Source organism: Leguminivora glycinivorella, chromosome 16 (genome assembly GCF_023078275.1).
Source record: "Leguminivora glycinivorella isolate SPB_JAAS2020 chromosome 16, LegGlyc_1.1, whole genome shotgun sequence".
Taxonomy (NCBI): domain Eukaryota; kingdom Metazoa; phylum Arthropoda; class Insecta; order Lepidoptera; family Tortricidae; genus Leguminivora; species Leguminivora glycinivorella.
Genome location: NC_062986.1, coordinates 21,293,607 through 21,319,787, shown reverse-complemented (window position 1 = coordinate 21,319,787; position 26,181 = coordinate 21,293,607). Strand labels below are relative to the sequence as shown.

At 36.0% G+C, this 26,181-nt stretch overlaps 1 protein-coding gene and 1 long non-coding RNA gene across 2 annotated transcripts in view; one reads left to right on the top strand and one right to left on the bottom strand.

The window, feature by feature from the left end:
• Positions 1 to 26,181, top strand: part of LOC125234834 (protein prickle-like) — a 264,305-nt gene that overhangs the window by 11,018 nt on the left and 227,106 nt on the right. The gene's annotated exons all lie outside the window — the stretch shown is intronic.
• Positions 1,037 to 1,983, bottom strand: LOC125234843. The gene is made up of 2 exons (XR_007178028.1): positions 1,599 to 1,983; positions 1,037 to 1,186 (listed from the first exon to the last, which is right to left on the bottom strand). It is a non-coding gene; the product is annotated as an uncharacterized LOC125234843 (long non-coding RNA).

Here is a 26,181-nt window from a genome sequence, read left to right as displayed (position 1 = left end):
CGGGATTCGAAACCCTGACACCTGCAATCTGTCTGCGAACATTAGACCGACCTCGTACGACTAAGCTAAGCGCAGCCGATGTGCGCGGGGCGAAATTAACGACCATATTTAACGTTTACTAACGCGAAAGAAAAACTCATTAAAACTAGGACCATTTTGTTAGAGTAAAAACACCAGGATACCACTATTAATTATACAGTTTATTAAACGGAATTTCAAAATACAAGTTCAATGACAAGCTATCTTCAAGTGACGCTCTGAGTCCGTCTGACGCCATTTTTGACAGCGATGCTAGTGAAGGGGACGTTCGACTAGTGATGTCCTTATACTCGACCATTCTGACCTTGACCTTTCGTCCCGAAGGTCTCTGCTATCCATGCTGCTACTGATGACTGCCGCAGTCAACACAGCCGAAGCAGGCTGCGCCTCCAACTGATGGCGGTAGACTTCATCTGTTCATTTGTTCTTTTCTTTTCTGCGGAGTGAACAAGAACTTTGTATACTCCAGCTATACACTCAGGCCCTGGTCCTTTGAAGTGATTAACTCGAGTACCGTTGGAAACGGCCGGTGTAGTTTAAGACTAACTTACACCAAGATATGTAATTGGTCTCATTTTATAGTCGAATCATAGTAATGACATAACTAAACTCAAGATTGCATGACCAGACTAGCCTAGTACAAGTAAGTCAGATCATTTTTTTTTTTTTTAACAATTCCACGGCCAGTAAGGCTTTAAAACTATTAAGGTGCCAATGGTACGAAAACTACATGTTTTACCGCCATGATCGATACTATATATTAGTCAAATTAATTATGTAAAATATATGACATATAGCGGCGGGCAGGTAATTACCGGTGTACAAAGCACCATCCAATATTTGCTTGTAAATATCTTTACCCATCAATACATTTCATTTCAGGCAAGTATTATGTTCTAAGTAAGACCTTACGTGAGCGGTGCATTCCAAACTAACCGCTAAATATAACAATGATGATTGGCGTTGTTAAAATAGCAAATACATGGAACAAACTCACAGTTGGCTCCGTCACTGTAGGCTGTGAAGCTCCCCGCACGCGCAACAACGCGTACATCAAACTCGTGAGAGGTGAACATGACACACTCCATGCGTGAGCATAGCCGCCTTCTAACACAGCAAGCAGCAAGAAAGCTCTTATTAAAAAGCTCTGTAACATACATGGGAAATACTAAGTTCCTTAATGTAACGAGAACGTGATAATTTTTCCTTGGAACTAAGCCAGTAGGTGATAGAATCAGTACAACACAACTGTCGTTCAAGTAACATGATAAGGTTACGAGAAATTAATGTACGATTGGCATAGTCGATGCTCTCAATTACAGACCCGGCTTACATAGCCGTAAAATAATTTAGTAATAAACAATGACAATGAAGATATTAGAAAATATTGTCATGTAAGCTTTTTTTTTATGAAAATATATTAAGCAGAATACATGGCTGCTCCTTGGCAGGACCTTTAACAACTGCTAATTATTTATCTATCAACATGATAAAATTAATAAAAGGTAATAATCAATGTGTACTAGCCACTAATTTTGCTATAAGATAACAAACATTACCATATCAAAGCTTCATACGCAAGCCACGGTGATACGGCTGCTTTCGAGGCTGGCGGCGCAACGACCGCAGACGTTGGCCCTTCATGACAAGGTTGTCGCGCAGCCTGTAGCATGCACTCTATTGGAAACCGTAATTCCACCAGCAACCTCTGGAAAGTATTAGCGCAAGCAACCCTTTCAAGGTAACCTTGAGATCACTACTCTTTAAGGTCATAAAACATGCTTTTGACAAACAAGGTCTCAAGCTAACCTCTTAAAGATAGACTATATAACACATGATGGTCCGTCTCCAAAGACCTGCATCACAAATACCAGAAACAGAACTAACCTCGCAAGGATAGTCTATATAACACATGATGGCCCGTCTCCAAAGACCTGCACCACAAATACCAGAACAGAACTAACCTCGCAAGGATAGTCTATATAACACATGATGGCCCGTCTCCAAAGACCTGCACCACAAATACCAGAACAGAACTAACCTCGCAAGGATAGTCTATATAACACATGATGGCCCGTCTCCAAAGACCTGCACCACAAATACCAGAACAGAACTAACCTCGCAAGGATAGTCTATATAACACATGATGGCCCGTCTCCAAAGACCTGCACCACAAATACCAGAACAGAACTAACCTCGCAAGGATAGTCTATATAACACATGATGGCCCGTCTCCAAAGACCTGCACCACAAATACCAGAACAGAACTAACCTCGCAAGGATAGTCTATATAACACATGATGGTCCGTCTCCAAAGACCTGCATCACAAATACCAGAAACAGAACTAACCTCGCAAGGATAGTCTATATAACACATGATGGCCCGTCTCCAAAGACCTGCACCACAAATACCAGAACAGAACTAACCTCGCAAGGATAGTCTATATAACACATGATGGTCCGTCTCCAAAGACCTGCATCACAAATACCAGAAACAGAACTAACCTCGCAAGGATAGTCTATATAACACATGATGGCCCGTCTCCAAAGACCTGCACCACAATAATAGGTCTTATGCACATGGTCCGCCTCCTAAGGCCAACATTGCATAAACAGAACTATTTAAGAAACAATAATCAAAGTAACAAATGTATAGCAGACATTAAAGTAATCATTATAATTATGATTCACACTTTAAGTGACGGAAATCACTTCATTTTTACTTGTGGATATCACATTAGTTACACTACCGTGGATACCACAAGATTCAGGTACAATGTGCTTATCAGGAAACCCTGTGAACAGAATATATTATTAACATCATGTATAGGCAACACAACTCGGTTCTTAATCCGGCGTGTATATATGCAATGGCAACTCGGTTCCTAATTTGAGAGTAATAGCACAAGCACAACTCGGTTCTCAATCCGGCGTGCATATATGTAATGACAACTCAGTTCTTAATCTGAGACTAATAAGGCAAAACACAACTCGGTTCTCAATCCGGCGTGCATATATGTAATGACAACTCAGTTCTTAATCTGAGACTAATAAGGCAAAACACAACTCGGTTCTTAATCCGGCGTGCATATATGTAATGACAACTCAGTTCTTAATCTGAGACTAATAAGGCAAAACACAACTCGGTTCTTAATCCAGCGTGCATATATGTAATGACAACTCAGTTCTTAATCTGAGACTAATAAGGCAAAACACAACTCGGTTCTTAATCCGGCGTGCATATATGTAATGACAACTCAGTTCTTAATCTGAGACTAATAAGGCAAAACACAACTCGGTTCTTAATCCGGCGTGCATATATGTAATGACAACTCAGTTCTTAATCTGAGACTAATAAGGCAAAACACAACTCGGTTCTTAATCCGGCGTGCATATATGTAATGACAACTCAGTTCTTAATCTGAGACTAATAAGGCAAAACATAACTCGGTTCTTAATCCGGTGTGCATATATGTAATGACAACTCAGTTCTTAAATCTGAGAGTAATAAGGCAAAACACAACTCGGTTCTTAATCCGGCGTGCATATATGTAATGACAACTAATGTCTTAATCTGAGATTAATAAGGCAAAACATAACTCGGTTCTTAATCCGGTGTGCATATATGTAATGACAACTCAGTTCTTAATCTGAGACTAATAAGACAAAACACAACTCGGTTGTCAATCCGGCGTGCAACTTGTTTTATTTTTCCCGTGCCCCTAAATAAGGTAACACGCTTACTATAGATAGCATTATTGAGATACATTTCAGCCAGCCAAAAATAATTTTATGAAACTTGGCTTATTTTTACCGTGCCCCTAAATAAGGTAACATGCTTACTATAGATAGCATTATTGAAATACATTTCAGCCAACCAAAAATAATTTTATGAAACTTGGCTTATTTTTCCCGTTCCCCTAAATAAGGTAACACGCTTACTATAAATACCAGTATTGAAATACATTTCAGCCAACCAAAAATAATTTTATGAAACTTGGCTTATTTTTCCCGTGCTCCTAAATAAGGTAACACGCTTACTATAAATACCAGTATTGAAATACATTTCAGCCAACCAAAAATAATTTTATGAAACTTGGCTTATTTTTCCCGTGCTCCTAAATAAGGTAACACGCTTACTATAAATACCAGTATTGAAATACATTTCAGCCAACCAAAAATAATTTTATGAAACTTGGCTTATTTTTCCCGTGCTCCTAAATAAGGTAACACGCCTACTATACCAGTATTGAAATACATTCCAGTCAAGCAAGAATAATCATATGGCACTTGACAAAGGTATTTATATATCATCATCAGGCATGGTGCTTATTGATTAAACCATCAAGCTTGCCAGACAATGCTTCAAAAGACACACTAGAGAGATGCTATAGCTGTAGGTATATGTGCAATTTAAAGCACAACATTATCCATATAGCTGCCACCTGCACAACTACATAATTTTGTTAGTTGTGTTAATACTATGCATATGCAAGAATACTTAGTACAAGTTAATGAGTTTTTATAACAAAATATCATTATTTTTGATTCTTGCAAAAGTCACAAACATGTAAAATATATATATTCTTGTGAAATCAAGAAGCAATAGAAGTGTACAGTTATTTTTATATTTCAAGGAACAGAACATATTAAAAGTAGACAATACTTGTCAACTTCAAACGGTAACCTGTTTGTCATGCTTCGGTTCGGAAACATTCCTTCGCAGTGAAGTGGTTAAAATTATTAGAAGCTCCAATTAAGTTATTTACCTCAGATTATTGCACATCTTTTAAAAACTTAACTGATTGGCATGTTTCAAGCCCAATTCCAAATCAAACTGATTTGTTGTAACAGACAAGTATAGCATGTAGACCGTTAAAGTCCATCGGGTCTATAAATATCAAAATCTCTTACCATTAGCTATGACAAATTTTACCAGTGTCATAAATAGTTCAATAGATATCCAGTTTGGTGTTTCCAGCTTTTAGCAAGATTTAACCTCAGGAACTTCTGGAATCATGCCTTATCAATGCAAGTATTTTCAACTTATGGTCAATAGTCTCCGGATTACCGGCAGGCAACTACTGTAATCAATAAATTAATCTGGAAAGGAATGTAATTTAAAGAACAAATTATATCACTGTCAATGCATTAAATGGACACTGGACTATGTCATGATAATAAATGTTCCAAGTGTCTGTCTAGGTAATATATTTGTCTTTGGTTCAATTTAGAACATGATTACATTGAATACATTTTTTTGTCAAAAATGTTTGCAATGATAAACCAGCATTATTATAAACAAAACAGCATCAACAATACACTATACTTCAGTGCTATGCCCTTAATTTTAACACACATTATGGTTTTACAAAGATGCATAATTAACCTCATCAAAATATTATTATGTTAATATTATTATTATTTTATCAACATTTTTGATGAATTTGTGCCATGTAATATAGCAACATGTTTCCTCATTTAGAAAAATGCAAGATCATACAGAGTTTATATGCATAAGAATGTCACTAAGACAGATTTCAAAATACAGTCCCCGGTAAAGTGACAAAACTTATAGTCACAAAAGAGTTGTCAAAGTTTTCTTATGCTTATTTACTCATCCATTATACTAACCTGTAGTGAATTTAAAATGTATTTACTGTCAGTATACTTACATAAGCCAGATGCAATGGCACAATATTATTGAGTAGGATAAATACCTTATTCCATGTCATTCCGGACAAACTTATTTTTAATATGACAAATAGGGCAAGATAATGATCATCTCTCTTTGTAGATCATAAAACCCATAAAGTCACCTGTTATAAGGAATCATTTAGGTGCCATTTAGATTGAAACTTATCTTATATTCTGTTTCACTGTGACACCATGACAATTGTCAATATATCACAAGTAGGTACAATATGTATTATGTATTCTGAAACATATCTGGAAGCACAAAAACACAACACACAAGGTGAGCTAATGATTATTCACTACAGCCTCTCTATACATATTATACTAATAATACTCTTTGACAACTTGGATGTGGTTCATCTTTCACAGTCCATGGGTTACTGTAATACACTTTGTGAGCAAGTATTTACTTCTTCAACATGTACATAATTTGATCTGAAAGAAAGAAACAACACACTATTGGACAATAGTGGATGTTGATCACTTCAGCCCCAGAACACTGTGTTTGGACCACCTTTACTTCCTGTTACGCACTCATTATGATCAAATACTACTCCAAAGTTTGAATATATCTTAAACTGCAATGGATACTTTTAACTGTAGTATATGGTGCTAGTGTCTTTACTCGTTGAATCAGATCGACTGGTGTTAATTAAATACTGTTGGACGACAATAAATGGTTATGAGCGCGGCGCGAGAATGATATTGTCAATTTCGGACAAATTTCATAGTACGGGCGTATATGGGTACTTAATATCGCGCTTCTGAAACTGTTAGAGTAAAAACACCAGGATACCACTATTAATTATACAGTTTATTAAACGGAATTTCAAAATACAAGTTCAATGACAAGCTATCTTCAAGTGACGCTCTGAGTCCGTCTGACGCCATTTTTGAGCGATGCTAGTGAAGGGGAGACGATGTCCTTATACTACTTAAAACCCTAGTGAATTTGGGGACGTTCGACTAGTGATGTTTCAATTTTTTTTATTTATTCCAATCAAGGCCTCTTGGAGATTCTACAACAAAAATTTGAGCACTCTACGACAAACTTGAAAAATCTTCAGAAAAAAGTCGGCCATTTTGAAAAAAAAAATGGCGGCGTCAAAAACTGCCCAGGGTCCTCTATGACATTTTGGTCGAGCACCCCCGGCTATCTCCTGCCGTTTGGCCAGACCGTTCAACATTTTTTTACCCGGAACCGGTAGACCGACGGTCGGATTTTTCCGGGGTCGCAAGATCAACCTCTATACTACCACAGCCACACCAAATACTGCCACCTGCAAAATCTCCTGGCTATTTTTGGAAAAATGTCAGTCGGGTTGCAGCTTTATATTACATAGAAAAATAGAATAGAATATAGAATTGATAAATAAATGAATATACAAGAATTGCTCATTTAAAAGTATATGATATTCTTAAAGAAAATATATAAGTTATATTTAACCAAATTAACATGCAAAGAACTAAGTTATTTTATTTCATCTTTGTTTAAACGACAGGTAGGATAGGATAAGATTGGCTTAATAGTAATTTGAGGAAAGATTTCGTGTAGGGTTCCGTAGTTTTTCGTATTTTTCTCAAAAACTACTGAACCTATCAAGTTCAAAACAATTTTCCTAGAAAGTCTTTATAAAAATTTTTTTTCATATTTTTTAAACATATGGTTCAAAAGTTAGAGGGGGGACGCACTTTTTTTTCCTTTAGGAGCGATTATTTCCGAAAATATTAATATTATCAAAAAACGATCTTAGTAAACCCTTATTCATTTTTAAATACCTATCCAACAATATATCACACGTTGGGGTTGGAATGAAAAAAATATCAGCCCCCACTTTACATGTAGGGGGGGTACCCTAACAAAACATTTTTTTCCATTTTTTATTTTTGCACTTTGTTGGCGTGATTGATATACATATTGGTACCAAATTTCAGCTTTCTAGCGCTTACGGTTACTGAGATTATCCGCGGACGGACGGACGGACGGACGGACGGACGGACAGACAGACAGACATGGCGAAACTATAAGGGTTCCTAGTTGACTACGGAACCCTAAAAACACTACGTGACGTCACGCGAGGCAAGTCCATTGGGCGTTTAGTGTTTTGTATTCGATATCAGTTATATGACTTCACCACGTTAAATATTGCCGGTTATAAAAAGTACATCCTGTATTTTGCTTTATAATCCTGTATTTTCTACATATAAATTCCTCACCATTTTACGATATAATATGATCTCGTACCAACGTCGATCCCCACATGTACTTCAAAATAAAATATGAATAATCGGCGGCGCGTGTGTTAGCTCATTGAATTATATATTGGGTTGGTAAGAAAGTAATGAGCGAATCATAACCAATATTGTAATTTTTATTTAATTTATTATTTTAATCATTTATCAAAAATATAACGGCCTTCGTTATCTACTACTTGTCTCCATCGTTCTGGTAAAGAATGAATAGCATCGGCGAAGAAGTTCTTAGGTTTAGATTCAAAAAACTCAGCTATGTACTGTCGTAGATGGGCTTGATCATCGAACTTTTTTCCATTCAAGGCATTGCTTAGCGATCTGAACAATGCGTAATCCGTAGGTGCCAAGTCTGGAGAGTACGGTGGATGAGGTATCACTTACCAACCTAGCTCCAATAGCTTTAGCCGAGTCACTTTTGCAATGTGTGGGCGAGCATTGTCGTGTAAGAAAAAAACTTTAGCATGCTGTGGACGATTCTGACAGATTTTTTGGTTTAAATTTTCAAGCTGATTACAGTATACTGGTGCGGTAACAGTCATTCCACTTGGTAGGAGTTCCCAGTGAATAATACCATGAATATCCCACCAAACGGACAACATAACTTTTTTCGGGTGAGGCTCTGTTTTTGGTGCCTCTATTCCTTTTTCGTTTGGAGCTAGCCACTGACGTTTGCGTGTGTGATTTATATATAAGACCCATTTTTCATCTCCAGTGATAAGATGGTCCAACCAGTTGAATGTGCGGCGAAAAGACAGAAGTTTTTGCAGATATCGGCACGGCGGTTTAGTTGATGTCTATCAAGTTCGTGCGGTATCCAAACACTGTATTTGGAGTTTTTTCCCAACTCGTGTAAATGTGTTTCTATGGTGACATGAGAGCAGCCTAACTCGGTAGCAAGAGTATGACTTGTTAGCCTCGGATCTCCTTCAATTAAGGTTTTTAATTTGGCTACATCAATCTTCACCGGTCTACCAGACTTAGGTTGATCTGATAATGAAAAGTCGCCACTACGAAACCGCTGGAACCATCGTTTCGCCGTGGCCTCAGACACAACTTCAGGAGCAACACGCTGACATATATTACGCACTGCTTCGGCGGATGAATGGCCAGACTGAAATTCATATAGTAAGCAATGCCTTACATGCACTTTTAATTCGTCCATTTTCTTCCTTATATTAGCTCGGCGACAGCTAGTGAATGACTGACGAGAAACTGTGCGACTCGCCCTTTATATACTTTCGACTATAGAAGATTCTAGAACTCTCTCAAAAATTTTATGTGGAATTCAATCGATCGCTCATTACTTTCTTACCAACCCAATATATTTTATGTATGTGGATTCATATTGAAAGATAAGCGCTCAGCTACCTGCATAGTGAGTGACACGCTTAAATATAAGTCTAAAGTACTTAGATGATAAATCGCATTATTTTATTTGGCAGTAGTAGTAGTAGATTCCACGATGTATACTAAATTTATTATTTATAAATTAAATTATTTACTGACGCATGTGGAAAATAGGTATATTAAGTTAAAATTGTTACTCTAGTAGTCTTATCAAATACAACCCTTTCAGGCTTAGCATTAAATAGCGTGATGCGCACAGTTGAAATAAATTTTGGCGTTTTGTACACAACGTGCGGTTTGTCGAATGTCGAGAGAGGTCATTGCCCTTCCCCGCTGCCGCGCCACAGCCGCGCGGTCGGTATCATAATACCTACACTACCCGCGTCACTGCGCTCGCTTGACTTGATCGAACGCAAATATTAATACCGTATTATTTTTCGAAGCATTCTATTAAACTTACCCAAATTCACGTATCTTATTTATCTTGTCTTTTTAGTTAATAAGATAAGAACTCTAGTAACTTTAATATTTTTTTGGAATGGTAAAAACCTATTTTTGCTAAATTATCGCAAAATTTATCAAGCACTGGAGTAGGAAAACACAATTTCAGTTTATTGATATATTTAAAGGAGGCAATGCGACGTTTCTTATTTTTTTTAACATGAATATTTTTTTGTGTCTGTTTCGCTAGGTATGACAAATTGTCATATAGCACTCGAGTAAATTGACCCAAACTACGTATACACGCTAAAAATATCATTCTAAATGCAATACAGTTACATTTTTTCTCTCGAATATTTTTTTTACCACATTAGGTCAAATTAAAAATTATAACCACAAATTACCAAATTACTAAAAAAGCACCCTAGGAATGTGACCCAAAACGAAATGTTAAATTTATATGTTATCAATGTATTTATAAACGAAAACAAAATCGACTTTAATATTTTTTTAACTTAGGGCCCAAAATATAGCCAGCGCCGCAGGACTAGATCGCAAGACGGTAGATGTGGGAATTGTGGGAGGGTCCTTATCCGCATACATATCTGATCGGGTCGCTTAAAAATATTTGATTCTTTATAAAAACCTAAATTACACTTTCACCCGCATAAATATCTATCCAATGAAATCTACACATATTATGATAACCCTTAACCAACCTTTATAGTTAGATGGTGCTCTGACGCGGTGAATAAGTAAGTATGGTCGTGGGCAGTGCGGATAACGTGTCAAAATATAAGCATAGTTTGTTGCTATTTTTCATGTTTAAATAAACTTCTAAACTAACGTAGTGGGTATTAAAGTAAAAGGTTCACAGTGAATATTAGGTTGCCACTTGCCAGAAATGTGTTTAACTATACCATTGTATTGAATTTTGTATCATAAAGTCAAACTAGGTATTTATTACTAATGATTTACTCTGTGTGTGTCTTTGATCACTTGCATGGGTTAACATTGACCATAATGACACATAGTCAATTATTGTCTGATTTTGTCACGGTACTTGTTGAGGCTGATAATTTGATCGCTTCTTGTGATAAATATTGAAATAATTGCAAATAAAGTTGGTTTTTCGAAGATGTTAATTTTTATTCTTGTTCAAAGTAACCCCAAAATAGCGTTAAAGAGTTGTAATATGACTGCGAACCATTCTTTTTTATCTTTTCTTGACATAAAATACTTTTGTAAGGGATTACATTCAATTATCATTAAAAAAAAAATATATATAGTCCTCCACATCGATTTCGATGACGGCGACCTCAGCAGTCAAGATTTTTCCCTCTTGTGAGCTCTTATGTGGCTAGCCTAGCCTAGCCAATTAGTTTAGCTTAGTTGGCTAGGCTAAAAAAAATATATAGTGTATCAAAGTAACCCCAATCTTATACTTTTAAACGAGCAATTCTTGTATATTTATTTATTTATTTATTTATATATTTATTTACACTGACGATCTCGGAAACCGCTCTAACGATTTCGCTGAAATTTGTTATGTGGGAGTTTTTGGGGGTGAAAAATCGGTCTAACTTAGCCTTAGGTCCCGGAAAACGCGAATTTTCGAGTTTTCATGCATTTTTCTTCGCGCGCCATCTCGTGTGCAGTAGTTGTACTGTTAAGACAGAATTCTTTCGGTCGATGTAAGTACTATTTATTGCAAACACTAGATGGCGACACAGGTCAAGGCTAAAACGAATAGAAAAATACACTATTTGAGTTTTTGTGGCGAAATGCGCGCCATCTCGTGTGGAGTAGTTGTGTTCTTAAGGCTGAGAATTCTTTCGCTCGATGTAGGTACTATTCATTTTTGAACTAGATGGCGACACATGTCAAGGATACGAAACAGAACTTTGAAGAATTGTCAGTTTATGTTTGATCACATCGTTTTTTTTCTCCGTACATTATTTTATTTATTTATTCCTTATTGCACATAAAAAAAAGACCAAATGGTGGACATAATGCCTTAAGGCATTCTCTACCAGTCAACCACTAGGTAAAAAAGAAACATTTCATATATGCAGGCATCGTGACAGAAAACAATAATCCTGATATCACTTATTTTGTTACCTTTTTAGATTTTTAGCAGGAAAAGACTGAAAAAGTTGATGGTCCCATTTTTTTTCTTCCTTAGTTACGTTACGTTGACCAATTTTGGAATTTATACTTCTCTTAACTCCTACATTTAATGGGTAAAAATACCCATTAAATGTAGAAGCTAGAGAGGTTAAATTCCCAAATTTTTCAATGTAACCCCAGTTTACGGTAGACACCGTCAACCTATTCTAATAATTCTCTTTTTATTTGAAAGAAAATTCGTTACGATAATATGCATATAAAATATGCAATCTAACATAAAAATGCTTTTCATATAGTTACAAACTTAGTTCAGATTTTTTTTGTACAACTTTTAAAAATTGTTCTACCTATCAAGTTCAAAATAATTTTCCTAGAAAGTCTTTTTTCTACTCCCGAACTATTGTTCGTCATTTAGAGGGTCGTGCATAGATCTTTAAAACCCTACATAAAAGTCTATTCCCCAAAGCCAGTGTCCGCCGGATTTCCGCGCATGCGCGCAGTATCGAAAAAACTGAAAACGCATTGTTTGGCTCTGTAACCATGGCAACGCCTTATAACGATACGGCGCGCGTGCGCGGGAAGGCTTTGGGCAGCTGAGCTGACAGTGCAAACCTTTGCGTCAAAATACAGGAAACAGTGTGAATTTCACGAAAGTTATTCAAGAAACCTATTAAAAACTAAGTGCATGGTCGTAGAAAAAGTATTGTATGCAACGGTGTTTAACTGAGTCAAAAAATACTCGTGGCGTCTTAATAACAATTTTCGGCTTCGCCTCAAATTGTTACCCACGCCACTCGTCTTTTTTGATCTCCTTTAAACGCCTGTTGCATAAAATACTATTTAAAGTTCTGCTTTTGAGATTTTTTCATATTTGAGAAAACTGCCCTTATGGCCTGAAATACGGCATACGGCAGTGATATTGACATTGACATATGCTTTTTCGTATTTTGATGGTATTTTGACTGCACTGTATTTTTTGCCATGCTAATTTGAACCTTATCTCTGAGCGATGTTTTTTAATTTTCAGTTACATCACAGATGTGTATGACATGACATCTAGGTATTTAGCCATTTAAAAGAAACTACAAGGGGCTTTACAGACGTGGCGACTGCAACTGGTACAGGGCCTAAGCCATAATTTAAAATTATATTGTGATTTTTATATGTATTTGTGGTTTATTTAATACTAAGTATGAGTTTCAACATTTTCAACTCAAGGAACTGAAATTAAGAGAAGGGACTCGGAAATTGGGTAAGATCAAGAGTCTGATGCAGATGCCGATGGCAGTATTGGATAAGATAAGATATGCGTCGATATTCCCTGTCTTTCTTTGTGTCTCTGACATGACTGCTGCTAGCTGTACTCTATTCATTAGGTTTTTATTTTATACACATACTTTATTTTTGTATCAAAATAAATGATAAATTGATAAAAAACCCTAACGACCAAAAAGAATAAAGTACCTATCTGTTAGTCTTTAATACACCCCGCATATACGTAATGCACAGCACAGGCCTCCGAAGACCGGCAGGGCAATCATGGTCGCGCGATAAATGGTATAACATCGGGCCGTCCCTATCGCACTTACAAATAGTGTGATAGGGCTGATGTTTTATCATTTATCACGCGACCATAATTGTCTGCCTGGAGGTATCGGCCTTTAGCCCTTCACACACGTCTTTGAATAATGTTTTCGGGGATAGGCAGACTGACGATTTTTAATCTAAGTATAGAAAAGTAACACTATGAAGTGCAAAGTAATTTGAAATACACCTAGATAAACAATCAATTGAATAAGGAACGTTATCTACATATTTAGGTAAATTTAAGTCACATGAGACATGAACAGAGAAGGAAAGCTAGATGATGCGTATTTTTTCTCTGTCTTCTTGTATGCTACCTTTTTTACAGTTTTAATTTCTCAAAGGAGGTCAGTAGTTGACTATAAACTCAAAATAACACTCTTGAAAAAAATTAAGGGTCACTGACCTTTCACAGTAAATTGAGGTAGTGTGAGTGAAGGGTGTTTGTGTGTGTAATGGGGTAATTTGACAGATTCTGAAAATTCTCCCTGCTCTACCCCCTCTTAATGCCCTACCCCCTACAACCTACCCCTGTTTCATCGTGTATAACCATGTTTTTAAAAGTAACCTCCGAAGAGTCCGATGTTTCAAGGACAAGGATATTAGGACAGCGATAAGCTATAAAGTCCCGTTTGCAATTTAAAATAAGTGTAAAAATCCTGAAAGTTTAATCAGTATTAGAAAATATCAAAAACACAGTAAAGGGTCAGGTGGGTCTCGTCAAAACTGTGGTTAATGCTCTCTAAGAGCTTAGATATTTCTGAGAATCTCGTCCGTTTCTATATAAGTGTCGTCTGTAATAGGCCTAGTTATTTTACATAATTACGTGACACGCCAATCTAAAGATACGCCTACACATCGGTAGCTCTGGCATCAAGTAATACAAGTAGATTAGTTACATACTGACTAATAGATAAACAAATCGATCGACTAAACCCACACATGACACTAATAAAACGGGGAAAGCGACAACCGTTTCACTACATAAAATTAATCGATAGTATATCTTCTCTAGATAATCATAATCATAATCATTTATTACTTAATAATAAACATTACAGGTTATACATATTAGTGATTGCCTATATCTAATAGGATAATATACAACAAAGTAAAAAAAAAAAAACACTTGCAAAGTACCTACTGATATTGCGAAATATACATACATACATATAATCACGCCTGTATCCCATAAAGGGGTAGGAAGAGCACATGAACTACTAAGTTTCGGTGCCACTCTTGGCAAAAAGGGGTTGAAAGAAATGCAAATTGTGACATTGCAGTGACTGTGAAATATTTTATAATATTTTACTAATTTGATGAATAGTACAACTGTGCATGGGCTGTTTGCTAAATACGTCGCATTGACAGTGACATTTGTCAAAAAATACTTTTTTAGCAAAACACATACATAGTTTTTTTTAAATATTCTCTGGGCTACTAAAACGTATGATATTTTTTATTTTTCACTGAATTTTATCCAGACTAACGGGTTCTTTAAACTTATCACATTGAATCCAATTTTATCAAAAAAAATCGGTTCATTAGCATAATTATTATCTAAATTAAGAGTCCTACATTTGACTCTATAAATACGAGAATTTATTCTTACATAATTATCTACTGCAAATCAGTAACCGTTACACAAAACTAGATCATATTGATAAATAAACAAAACTTAATGAACCAATTATTATGCGGGAATCTTAAAAATTAATACATTACCCGACCAACTTTAAACGATCCAATCTCCATACAACTCTCATATCTGTTCCAACCTTTGAAATTTAGAAGTATAACCTATGAATAAGTAAGCGAAACAGATCTTCAATATCTTGTAATGGTAACTAGTCTTATTTATTGCTACGCCTACAGAGTACCTAGCCATCTTCACAATCGCCGTATCGTGAATTAGTCTTCATCATCGCTCTTCTGTAGAGGCGCGACAGAGCCAGTCTGCGTTGCGATCACCACTTTGCGTCAACGTTTGTCACTTTGGCTAGGAACGCAGTTCTGCACGATATTACTGGTAGAAAACGCAATTAAATTTGCCTTCCATTATACACACTTCCCATTAGAATTTCAACCGTATTACTGAAGGTTTCTGGTGTGTTTTTGAGATGGTTTTGAAATAGGATGGGGTCATAAATCGGGGCAGTCAATGAACAAAATGCAAGTGTTTGTAGGCCTAGTGAAATAATTACTTGTCTGGGGGGGCCTGTGGGTGATGTTTTCCGTTTTAATGGTAGTTGTTAAAATTAGGTAGCTATTAGGTATGTGAGTGGGGGGGAAATGTAGTGTGGAATAATATTCGGATATTATGTGTTACAATCTTGAATACATTTTGATTCAAATAGATAATTCATATTCCGGAGTTTATATAGCACTACATCGGTTGCTGACAAGCATACGGCCCGTCTGATTGTAAATGTCACTGAACCATATAAAAGTATATTATAAATGTTACATGGGGTTTGCCTAGCATTTAAAAGCCTGTGTATTTCTTTGTAATAAATTAAAATAAATAAATAAATATTGGGGGACACCTTATTCATATGTATCAACCAAGGCCCAAATTAAGCTAGGCTTGAACTAGACATACTTAAATAAATACATACTTATACATAGAAAACGTTCATGACTCAGGAACAAATATCTGTGTTTGTCTAACTAATAAATGCCCTTACCGGGATTCGAACCCAGGACCGCAGCTTAGCAGGCAGGGTTACTACTAATTATTTACTACGCCAGACCTTTCGTCAAAGTTTTATTTTGGCTCTTGTTTCATTTAAAAGAGTTTGTTTATACTTTTCATTTCACGAAAATTTTATCCAACCAATTTGTATTGCTCTTGATTGCAACCTGCCAAACTTAGCGAACCCAGAACTAACAACAATAACCTTACGACTGTGAAGCATGTCAACTGAAACAATCGGCCATTGTAATGAGTGCGACTAATTTAGTCTAATTTGCGAATAATTATGGCTCTGAACACAATTAACTTTATGGCCTTATTTTACTAATTACGGTGCTGCCAATTTGGCTACCTGTTGCTAGTTTTAGCAACTGTGTCTACCAAAACACTTGGCACATACATTTGTGCGTAACAAAATTTACATGTTTTTTTGTCGAATGCGGATACATTAATTAATTATTAAAGCAAAACCTTTAAAGAATTTCTATCCCTAACTTAGTACTACTAAGCACTGCCCAATTTGAAAGCAAAAAGTTCCAGGTTCGAATTCCGATAAAAATATTCTGTGTTGTCAATCGTCATCATATATGTATTTATCCATACTAATATTATAAATGGGAAAGTGTGTGTGTCTGTTTGTTTGTCCGTCTTTCACGGCAAAACGGAGCGACGAATTGACGTGATGTTTTAAGTGGAGATAGTTGAAGGGATGGAGAGTGACATAGGCTACTTTTTGTCTCTTTCTAACGCGAGCGAAGCCGCGGGCAAAAGCTAGTATTATATAAGACCAATACTCTTGTTGGTGGGCAATTATCCATTAATTGATTAATTGAACTATTTTGTTTTAGTATTGTATTGTATTGTATTGTTAAATACCTCTTGATAACATTATAGGCGCTTTGGTACCACACTGTAAGCTTATGATTGGAATTGAATAAATAAATATAATATAAATAAATATAATCTCGGCCCTAAAACAAATTAAAATTTCCTTTGTCATCGAGTACCTACCCAACAAAAAACAACAATAACATAGGTAAACCCCATGTTTTGTTGATCATAATATACTCGTAGCAAAAATATTAGTCCAGTCAATTTGTAGGTCTATGGTGTGTTGTAATGTGTGTGTTCCTATGTACATTTCTGAGGTTGTGCAACTCATCTCAGTATGTTAGTGTATGCAAAAAACACCATATGTTGCCTTTGTATCACCGTCGGGAAATCGCTGACACTACTTATTTCCTAAAAATCACTAGCGGCAGCGTTGATTGCCCTGATCTGCTTGGTAGTATTATGTTCAACACTCCCAATAGGGTTAAAAGGTACAATCCACCTATTTCGATTCCCTTTGCGTCCTCGAACTACAGACGTAACAGTTTCCTCGTTCGCGCAGCTAGAACACTTAACAGGCTATCTAGAGAGCACGATATTGACGTATTTAATGCAAATACCCAGGCTATACGGCGTAATTTAACTCTTAAATTCTTTATGTGAGCTTGCCTTTTAATTTTTATTTTTTGTTTTCTTTTCTATTTCGTATGCTTGATGATTTTTCTTCTTTTTAATCTTCCCGGTTTTTTCTTTTTTCTTTTGTTTCGCATCTGTATTAACACTAGATTTATGTACTTGTCTAGTCTAAGCATATTTGTATACCTACTTGTAATACCTAATACCTAGTGAAGTTAATTTCTATAAGATTTCTATCGGTGAGAACCTGTAATTGGCCTCTTGTTTCTATTGTTTCTGTTAACATGTTTCATGTGCTGTTGGTTTTCCAATAAATAAATAATAAATAATAATAATAATAAATAAAGTGGATTTGTATTGTATTGTATTGTCTATGAGAAAAGCATTGATAATTGATTTTTATCGATAAATGACCGCCCTTTCTATATTTAAATTCTGCCCTATAAAATCTAATATCTTAATATAACTAAAGGCATTCACTATCACAATATTACGAAGCACTGTACCGATTATCTAAACCATTGTGCAGAACGCGGAGAAACTTTGAAAGCGCTTCATCGACTCATTGTTCTATTATTTGACGCTAGATGGCGTAAGTATCGCGGATTTTGTATTAAGATATGTCTTTTTGGAGTTGAAGGGGGTTGGATTAGTAAAAGTGGGAGATACTGATCATTCTGTGCTAAGGTTACTTGGTGTAAATTTAAAAATAAGAAACTTGGTCAAAAAAAGGATGATTTGATAAAATAAACTGACAGGCTAATTAAGAATCATATTTATTTATATCATGACTTACGAGATTTACGAGTAGATATTTTAGTACCTATTGGTTCGATGTTCGTTGATATCTTTTGCTCTAAGATTTGGATAGATAGATAAATATTCTATTCATAAAACAATGTTAACCGTGTTTGAATACATTAGTACATTTAAAACATATGTATATGGAAATACATAATTTTATTTTCTGTATTTTTACCAAAGGCCAGTTCGAACGAGCCCTGACAACATACCGATATTATAATGATAGGCAATTTAAATATATTAATAATTTTTAAGACCCAAAAAAGGGAAATTATTAATATTGAAATTAATTTTCACAATTATTTACTGCCCGATTCAAACCATATTTTACGGCAAATATTAGCTCTGCATACGGTATTCATCAAAAAACTAGACCTAATTTTTTACTCATCTCGAGTTCATATATTAATCCGTTACTTTTTAAACAAAGACACGTCCACGACACTCTCCACTCCACATTTTATGTCTACATAGCTTTTCATAATTTTATCTTTATACATACATACATACATACAATCACGCCTGTATCCCATAAAGGGGTAGGCAGAGCACATGAAACTACTAAAGCTTCAGGGCCACTCTTGGCAAATAAGGGGTTAAAAGAAAACGAAACTGTGGCATTGCAGTGACAGGTTGCCAGCCTCTCGCCTACGCCACAATTTAACCCATATCCCATAGTCGCCTTCTACGACACCCACGGGAAGAAAGGGGTGGTGAAATTCTTAACCCGTCACCACACAGGCTATTTTTATAAATAGTAAGATTCCTCGAACGAATTGTAATCCCCAGTGGTATTATTTTGAAAGCCTTCCAGTGGTCGCATTATCCGCCATTACAGAACCACAATGCAACTTATCATTGATTACGAGCATTAGTGGTGCCGCAGTTACAATATGAACAGTATTTTAATTTGTGGCATGTTGTTGTTGTGGTGTGTTGTATTTAATTATAATAAAAATAAAGTGCCTTGTGTGTAACAAAAATATAAACTACCTTTCCTGTGACCAAATTGTAAAAATATATAAAAATAAAATAAATAATGAAAAATAAATATTGGGGACACCTTACACTGATCAACATAGCCCCAAACTAAGCAAAGCTTGTACTATGGGTGCTAAGCGACGATATACATACTTAAATATATAAATACATACTTATATACATAGAATGGATGTTCCATGACTCAGGAACAAATATCTGTGCTCATCACACAAATAAATGTCCTTACCGGGATTCGAACCCAGGACCGCGGCTTAGCAGGCAGGGTTACTACCGACTGAGCCAGACCGATCGTCAAAAATACGAAGGTCAGAGTTAAAAGTATATGCGATCCTTGTAAGCTTGTACCTTACCAAAAACTTGCTTAACGAATAGCAATGAAAATAATTAGGTATAATGTGCAACTAATAAATTGACACCTTTTATTTTAATCAGGTTTCAATGACATAACAGATAAATACAATGCGGTATGAAAACTAAATTACGTGTCGACAGTAAAAAGTGGAACGATTACCCTGCACCAATTTAAATGTTGAAAAGTCATAATTGCCGCCACTGTATCTCTTGTATTTGCTATTATTGATGAATTAAATGATGCATTTTATTCGTAGATTAAGACGCTCATTTATTTTTAAAATATTGGCACTCTATTTTTAACCCCCGACGCAAAAACGACGGGGTGTTATAAGTTTGACGAGTCTGTCTGTTTGTCTGTCTGTCTGTGTGTGTCTGTCTGTGGGCAAGCATCGTCACTCCCTTTCCAATATCACTCTTCTTCAAAAATTAAAGCTGCAGGTGACTTGCGAACTTTGACGCCGCCAATAACGCAAATATGAACATTTTTCATTCTGTACAGTTGCAGTTACAATACTGTTCGTAATAATATAGTTGTACATTGAAGATGAGGTCACGTGCGCCTGCGCGGATTGTATTCAGCAGCACCATCGCTTCCAATTCTAAAACGACTTATCTATAATTCGGCGGCTGATGATGATGGTACGGCAGATCATGAAAATCTTAGGCATATAGTAAAACGTGAACTATGTACATTCATTCGGCCTTGAGCGATCTTTTAATGGAGTGTAAAAACCGCAGTGATATTCTAATATAGAATTAAAATATTGAAAAAGCCCTTGACTTAGTGGACCGATTTTCATGAAACATGGCTAAGAACACTGCCGACCAACTCGGCTTTCAAACAAAAAAAACGAAATTAAAATCGGTTCATCCGTTCAGGAGCTACGATGCCACAGACAGACACACACACAGACAGACAGACACGTCAAACTTATAACACCCCATCGTTTTTGCGTCGGGGGTTAAAAAATAATGCGTATGCGTATTATAAGCGGGCTTTTGTATTATCCAATTCCGATATTGAATGAATAGAATAAATTATTGCAAAGGTTTTTGTGGGGGAGTGTTTTATGCTAAGTGGATCCTTATGCGGGCGTTGGTTAATCTGTCACTGTAACATCACAATTTCGTTTTTTTTTCAACCCCTGAACTGCCAAGAGTGGTACTGAAACTTGAGTAGTTTCATGTGTTATGTCTACCCCGTCTGGGAATACAATCTAAGTGAAGTGACAATCTAAACAATCTTTGAAACGAAACGCAGTCTGGCTCTGTTGCTTCTCTACAGAACAGCGATAGGAAGAGACGATACGCTTCTTAAAGCGATTATTGTGACGTTGAATAGGTACCCTGACGAGATTTATGTAATACTAGCTTTTACCCGCGGCTTCACTCGCGTAAAATTCGAAATGTGAGGATTGCTCCATACAAACTCCCCCCCCCATTTAAGGGAAGTGGGGAGGTTACAAAGAGACAAACAGTAGCCTATGTCACTCTCCATCCCTTCAACTATCTCCACTTAACAAATCAATTCAATTCGTCGCTCCCTTTAGCCTTGAAAGATGGACAAGCAAACAGGACACACACACTTTCCCATTTATAATATTACGTTTGTATGTTTAAGCTTATTAGAAAGGAAGGAAAGTAGGTACAGTTGCAATAAAAATATGTATGTTTTCATACGTAACTAGCTTCGATTATCCCTGTTTTAGAACCAGCAATGTTACCCGTTGGCGCGGCCATTGAAAACAGCTTGCATGTAAATGCATGGTAATATTGTCACATTGCGCGTCTATAACAGTTAGGTACGCGTTTTATACGCGTGGCTTTCCATTCCTAAAGAATCCTTATATTTTCTGCAATAAAGACGAATTTCTGTGCGAAATTTAGATGAAAATGTTAGTGTTTGAGTGTAAAACTTCCTTAACGCATTTGACGATTAGGAGCCCCTTAGTAAAGGAGAGACACATGTACTGGTGACTTGAACTTTACGGCAACCATAATATTGCGATTACCCGATAATTGTAGAGTGGGGTTAGCTATTACTAATTTCTAGGAATATATTCGTGTAGGCAAGCGTTGTTTTTCATTTAAGGTCTCATTAACATTTTGCATCTTCCCTACTTATGTCGATGGTTGGCAGTTACTCTATTTACTGTGCATTCGGTGGAAGGTAGGCAGTTTACTGTGCTTTCCTAAAAAAAATCTTGCCTTGCACTGGCATAGCAAAGTTGTTCTATTCTTTAATACTTTACAATTGATTCAACGATGTCGCCTACGTTACTTCAAATCTTCAAAAATATAGGCTACACCGAAGCCTGACAGATTGACTGTCCCACAGTAAGCTGAAGAAGGCTTGTTTTGTAACAGCCCATGCGATTGTGTCATTGGCAAAAACGTGTGGTTTAGCTCATATAGTCCGGCTACTAAAGATTAGATAAAAACGCGTGTCATCATATTAACTAACTAACTCTTACATACATCAAAATCATATGACACGGTCTTTAGATAGGGATGTCGTCACTACTTTGAAAAAATCTCGTATCTCACGCTGCTCCTCAAAGTTAAAACGCAGTAAGTCTATCTATATGCATTGCATACGGTTGTCTATTGTTTGCCCGACAGTCATTTAACATAATATTCATTTGCCCGAATCTAACTTGCCTGAATTTCATTTGCCCGAATGATTTGTTTACCATAAAAATCATATGACATACTCGTTGTTTATCCGAATATTACCTTCCATAATCATACAATGCCATACTATTTGTTAGCCATATTATTAAGTGCAATAATATGGTTTCATAGAATATTCAAACGCCATAAGCAATTATTGCCATATTAATTGTTGCCCATATTATTACCTAACCTAACCTACTTTCTGATAGCAGTTTCATTTTCCAGGGGTCACAGTTCTAACCTAACCTAACCTACTTTTCCAGCAGTTTCATTCTCCAGGGGGTCACAGTTCTAACCTAACCTAACCTACTTTCTGATAGCAGTTTCATTTTCCAGGGGGTCGCAGTTCTAACCTAACCTAACCTACTGTCTGATAGTATTTTCATTTTCCGGGGGGTCACAGTTCTAACCTAACCTAACCTACTTATCAAGCAGTTTCCTTTTCCAGAGGTTCACAGTTCTAACCTAACCTAACCTACTTTCTGATAGCAGTTTCATTTTCCAGGGGTCACAGTTCTAACCTAACCTAACCTACTTTCTGATAGCAGTTTCATTCTCTAGTCCTTCTAGTACCTATTATAGTAGTTTTCGATTCTGCCAAAGCACATTATGGAAATTGACTTTTCTGGACGCTAATTTGTATGACAAATGATGGTATGGAATGTGGTAATTACGGATTTCGATGATTCTGACAAATGACATTATGGAAACTGACTTTATGGGAAACAAAGTTTCTGGCACTAGATTAATATAGTAAACAATGATTATGGCATAAGATGTTATGAGAAACGATATTATGATTGTTGAATAGGATGGCAAATAAAATTATGGCAAATGAAATTCTGGCAAATGGGGGTATCCCATTGCATACATACTTACTATAATTTTCTTTTCATTGACAGACGAAGATACAAGTTTTTTTTTAAAGTAGTGACGATATGCAATATATAGAATATAACCATGACTCAGGAACGAATTTTTACGCCACACAGGAATGCTTTTACTGTAATTCGAACTCAAAACTAAACTTTACAAACACCACCCATTGGGTCTGAGCGGTCATCAAAAACGACGGATTTTCTGTCCTACTATGATGTTACGAAGTGTGGCCACGGCAGGAGCGTTTAAAAACGCTTGTAAATCTAGCGCCTCCTGCAGGCATCCCGAATATGCGGCGTGCTCGTTAGAGTTGTAACGGCTTTTTATACCAACACAGATCACTTACATAACAGATGAACGTGTTTAAAATAAGGCCCACCTAACACTAATGTGTAAGTTTAAAATTTATAGTAAAAAAAATCTACTGAATTTCGCTTTTGTTGTAAAACAAAAGAATTCTAATTCAAAACAAAAGAAAACAAATTGAATCAGAAAACTAATCGATATATCGTAGCCTGAGTACCCACAACACAAGCATTCTTGAGCTTACCGTGGAACTTAGTCTTTCTGTGTAAGAACGACCTAAAATATTTTATTATTTATTTATAATTAAAGTTAATCATAGTTAAAAATTAGAGTGTGGAGCGAAAACCAAACAATCGAAATATCCACAATCAAAAAAAAGACATGAATTTGCGTAAATAATACTCTGAATTATGGACATTTTCAGAGAGGAAATCGGAACAACCTTGGTGAAAATTTCATATATTCAGAGTCTACACGATTTAATCTATAACCACTGCGCAGCTAAGACTAAATTTAATAGAACTTGCCTATAAGGCAATAAGACTATTCGAATCATATAAGGTCTGAAAAAAATCTAGATTCGTCTAAGGGCGTGTGAAGTGGCTCGAATAGTTTTTTGTTAAAATTTTCTATAAGAGGATGAAAATTTACGTTTTTGCTCAGAAGATTCATAAATCTTTTGACATCTGGGCTAGGGTTGACAGGAAATCTTATTATTACGTAACACCTTATTCAATCAAGTAAAATGTATGTAAATACTCTAGTATTCGACGTGGCCCCATTTCTCAAAACGTATTAAATCATAGTTTTTATTCACCTCACTTTTGCTGACGATAAATTTTATTCTAATTTGGATGTTATAATAGGGTTCCCTCTATTTGGCATAACTTTAATTGTCCGAAACGATTTTCGCATAACAGACTTCGCATAATCGATTTTCGCCGAATGTTAATTTGGCAGAAAACTTATTTGTCATAATCGAAAATAATACGAATAACACATTGTCCGAAAATAAGTTCGCATAATTCTGTTTACGCCGATTGTTTTTATGAATAAAATTAATTCGCATAATTGTATTTGGCATATTTCTTAAAATCAGAATATCCAGCCATACTAAATGCTGTTAAGAGAGTCGGTTTGGTTAGGTTAGAACTGCGACCTCAACAAATAAAACATTTTGTCAAGAATTTCGGTTAGGTTAGGTTAGAACTGCAACATTAATATAGTAGTATTACCTATGATAAAAATTCTGCGTAGTAAATTTCCACTAAACCATGTTATGCAGAAATAATTTATGCATAAAAACCATTCGGCGAATAACCTTTATGCATGAAATATATTCGGACGAACAAAAATATGCCTAGACAAATTATGCGTAACTATACTATGCCATAACAGATTATGCGAAAGGTGAATTATGCCAATATAGATTATGCCAAAAAGAATTCTCGATTGTAAAATTATGCCAAAACAAGGGGAACCGTTATAATAATATGAGCGTGAAATGAGGCCCTCTTTTCACATTGTAAGGGACCTCTGAGTTTATTGGGCACGTGAAGTAGAAAGACGGTCAGGATCCAGAGTTCTTCTATGTAGCTGTAGGAAGATCCACTAAAAAGGACAGAGGTCGTGCAATTAGTAGGTTTGTTCGACCAGAGCCGCTTAACTCTCGACCAAAATAGATGAAAGAGGATCAACAACTAAACATTGATGTATAACGACCACGATCTTCAGAAATAAAGAATACGACACTAAATTTTTTTATATTAATCATACCGTAAAATAGTTGTATATTATGCGAATATATATCGCCTTACTGGTCGTGCCTGCCTACACCCTTATCTCAAAGCTAAATGGTCTCCATCAATAACTGACAGCAGCATCAGTCTCTGGGATAGTTCCGCTACAGATAAGCAATAAGCACTGCTTATTCACTGCTTACTTGTAATAGTCCGGTTTGACCTCATAGCAACCCTGCCTGTTAAGGCGATGGTCCTGGATTCGGATCCCAGTAAAAGAATCTAGGTACACACGCAACTGTTTATAGTCTGTCATATTCCCACATTATGTGCTAAAATATGTCAAACTGTTTCCGTCACTAGAAAAAAGTCAAATTTTAAAAATGTAGGTAGTTACATAACTAGTAACAAACTTGCTTTACAGAATATACATATACCATGGTTAATTCCCTATGTTTCGCACCTAGAAAAATAGTTCGGGAAACGACCCCAACTTGATAGAAGACGGAACGCGGTAATAATTCCTAAAAGGCACGTTTAACCATTTACGTGTGGAAACATTTTAGCTATTCGGAGCTGGGGATAAAGTGTGCCTGCGCGTGAGATTTATATTTGTCTATAGTGGAGTTGGTTAAACCACATGCGAAATGGCTCAATCGAACAATGCTTAAAATGTCACAGCGATACGATGGCCATTTTTCAGTATCAACAGTAAGCTGTGGTCAAGAGTAAGCCCATTTATAATTAAAAAAAAAAAAAAAACAGTAA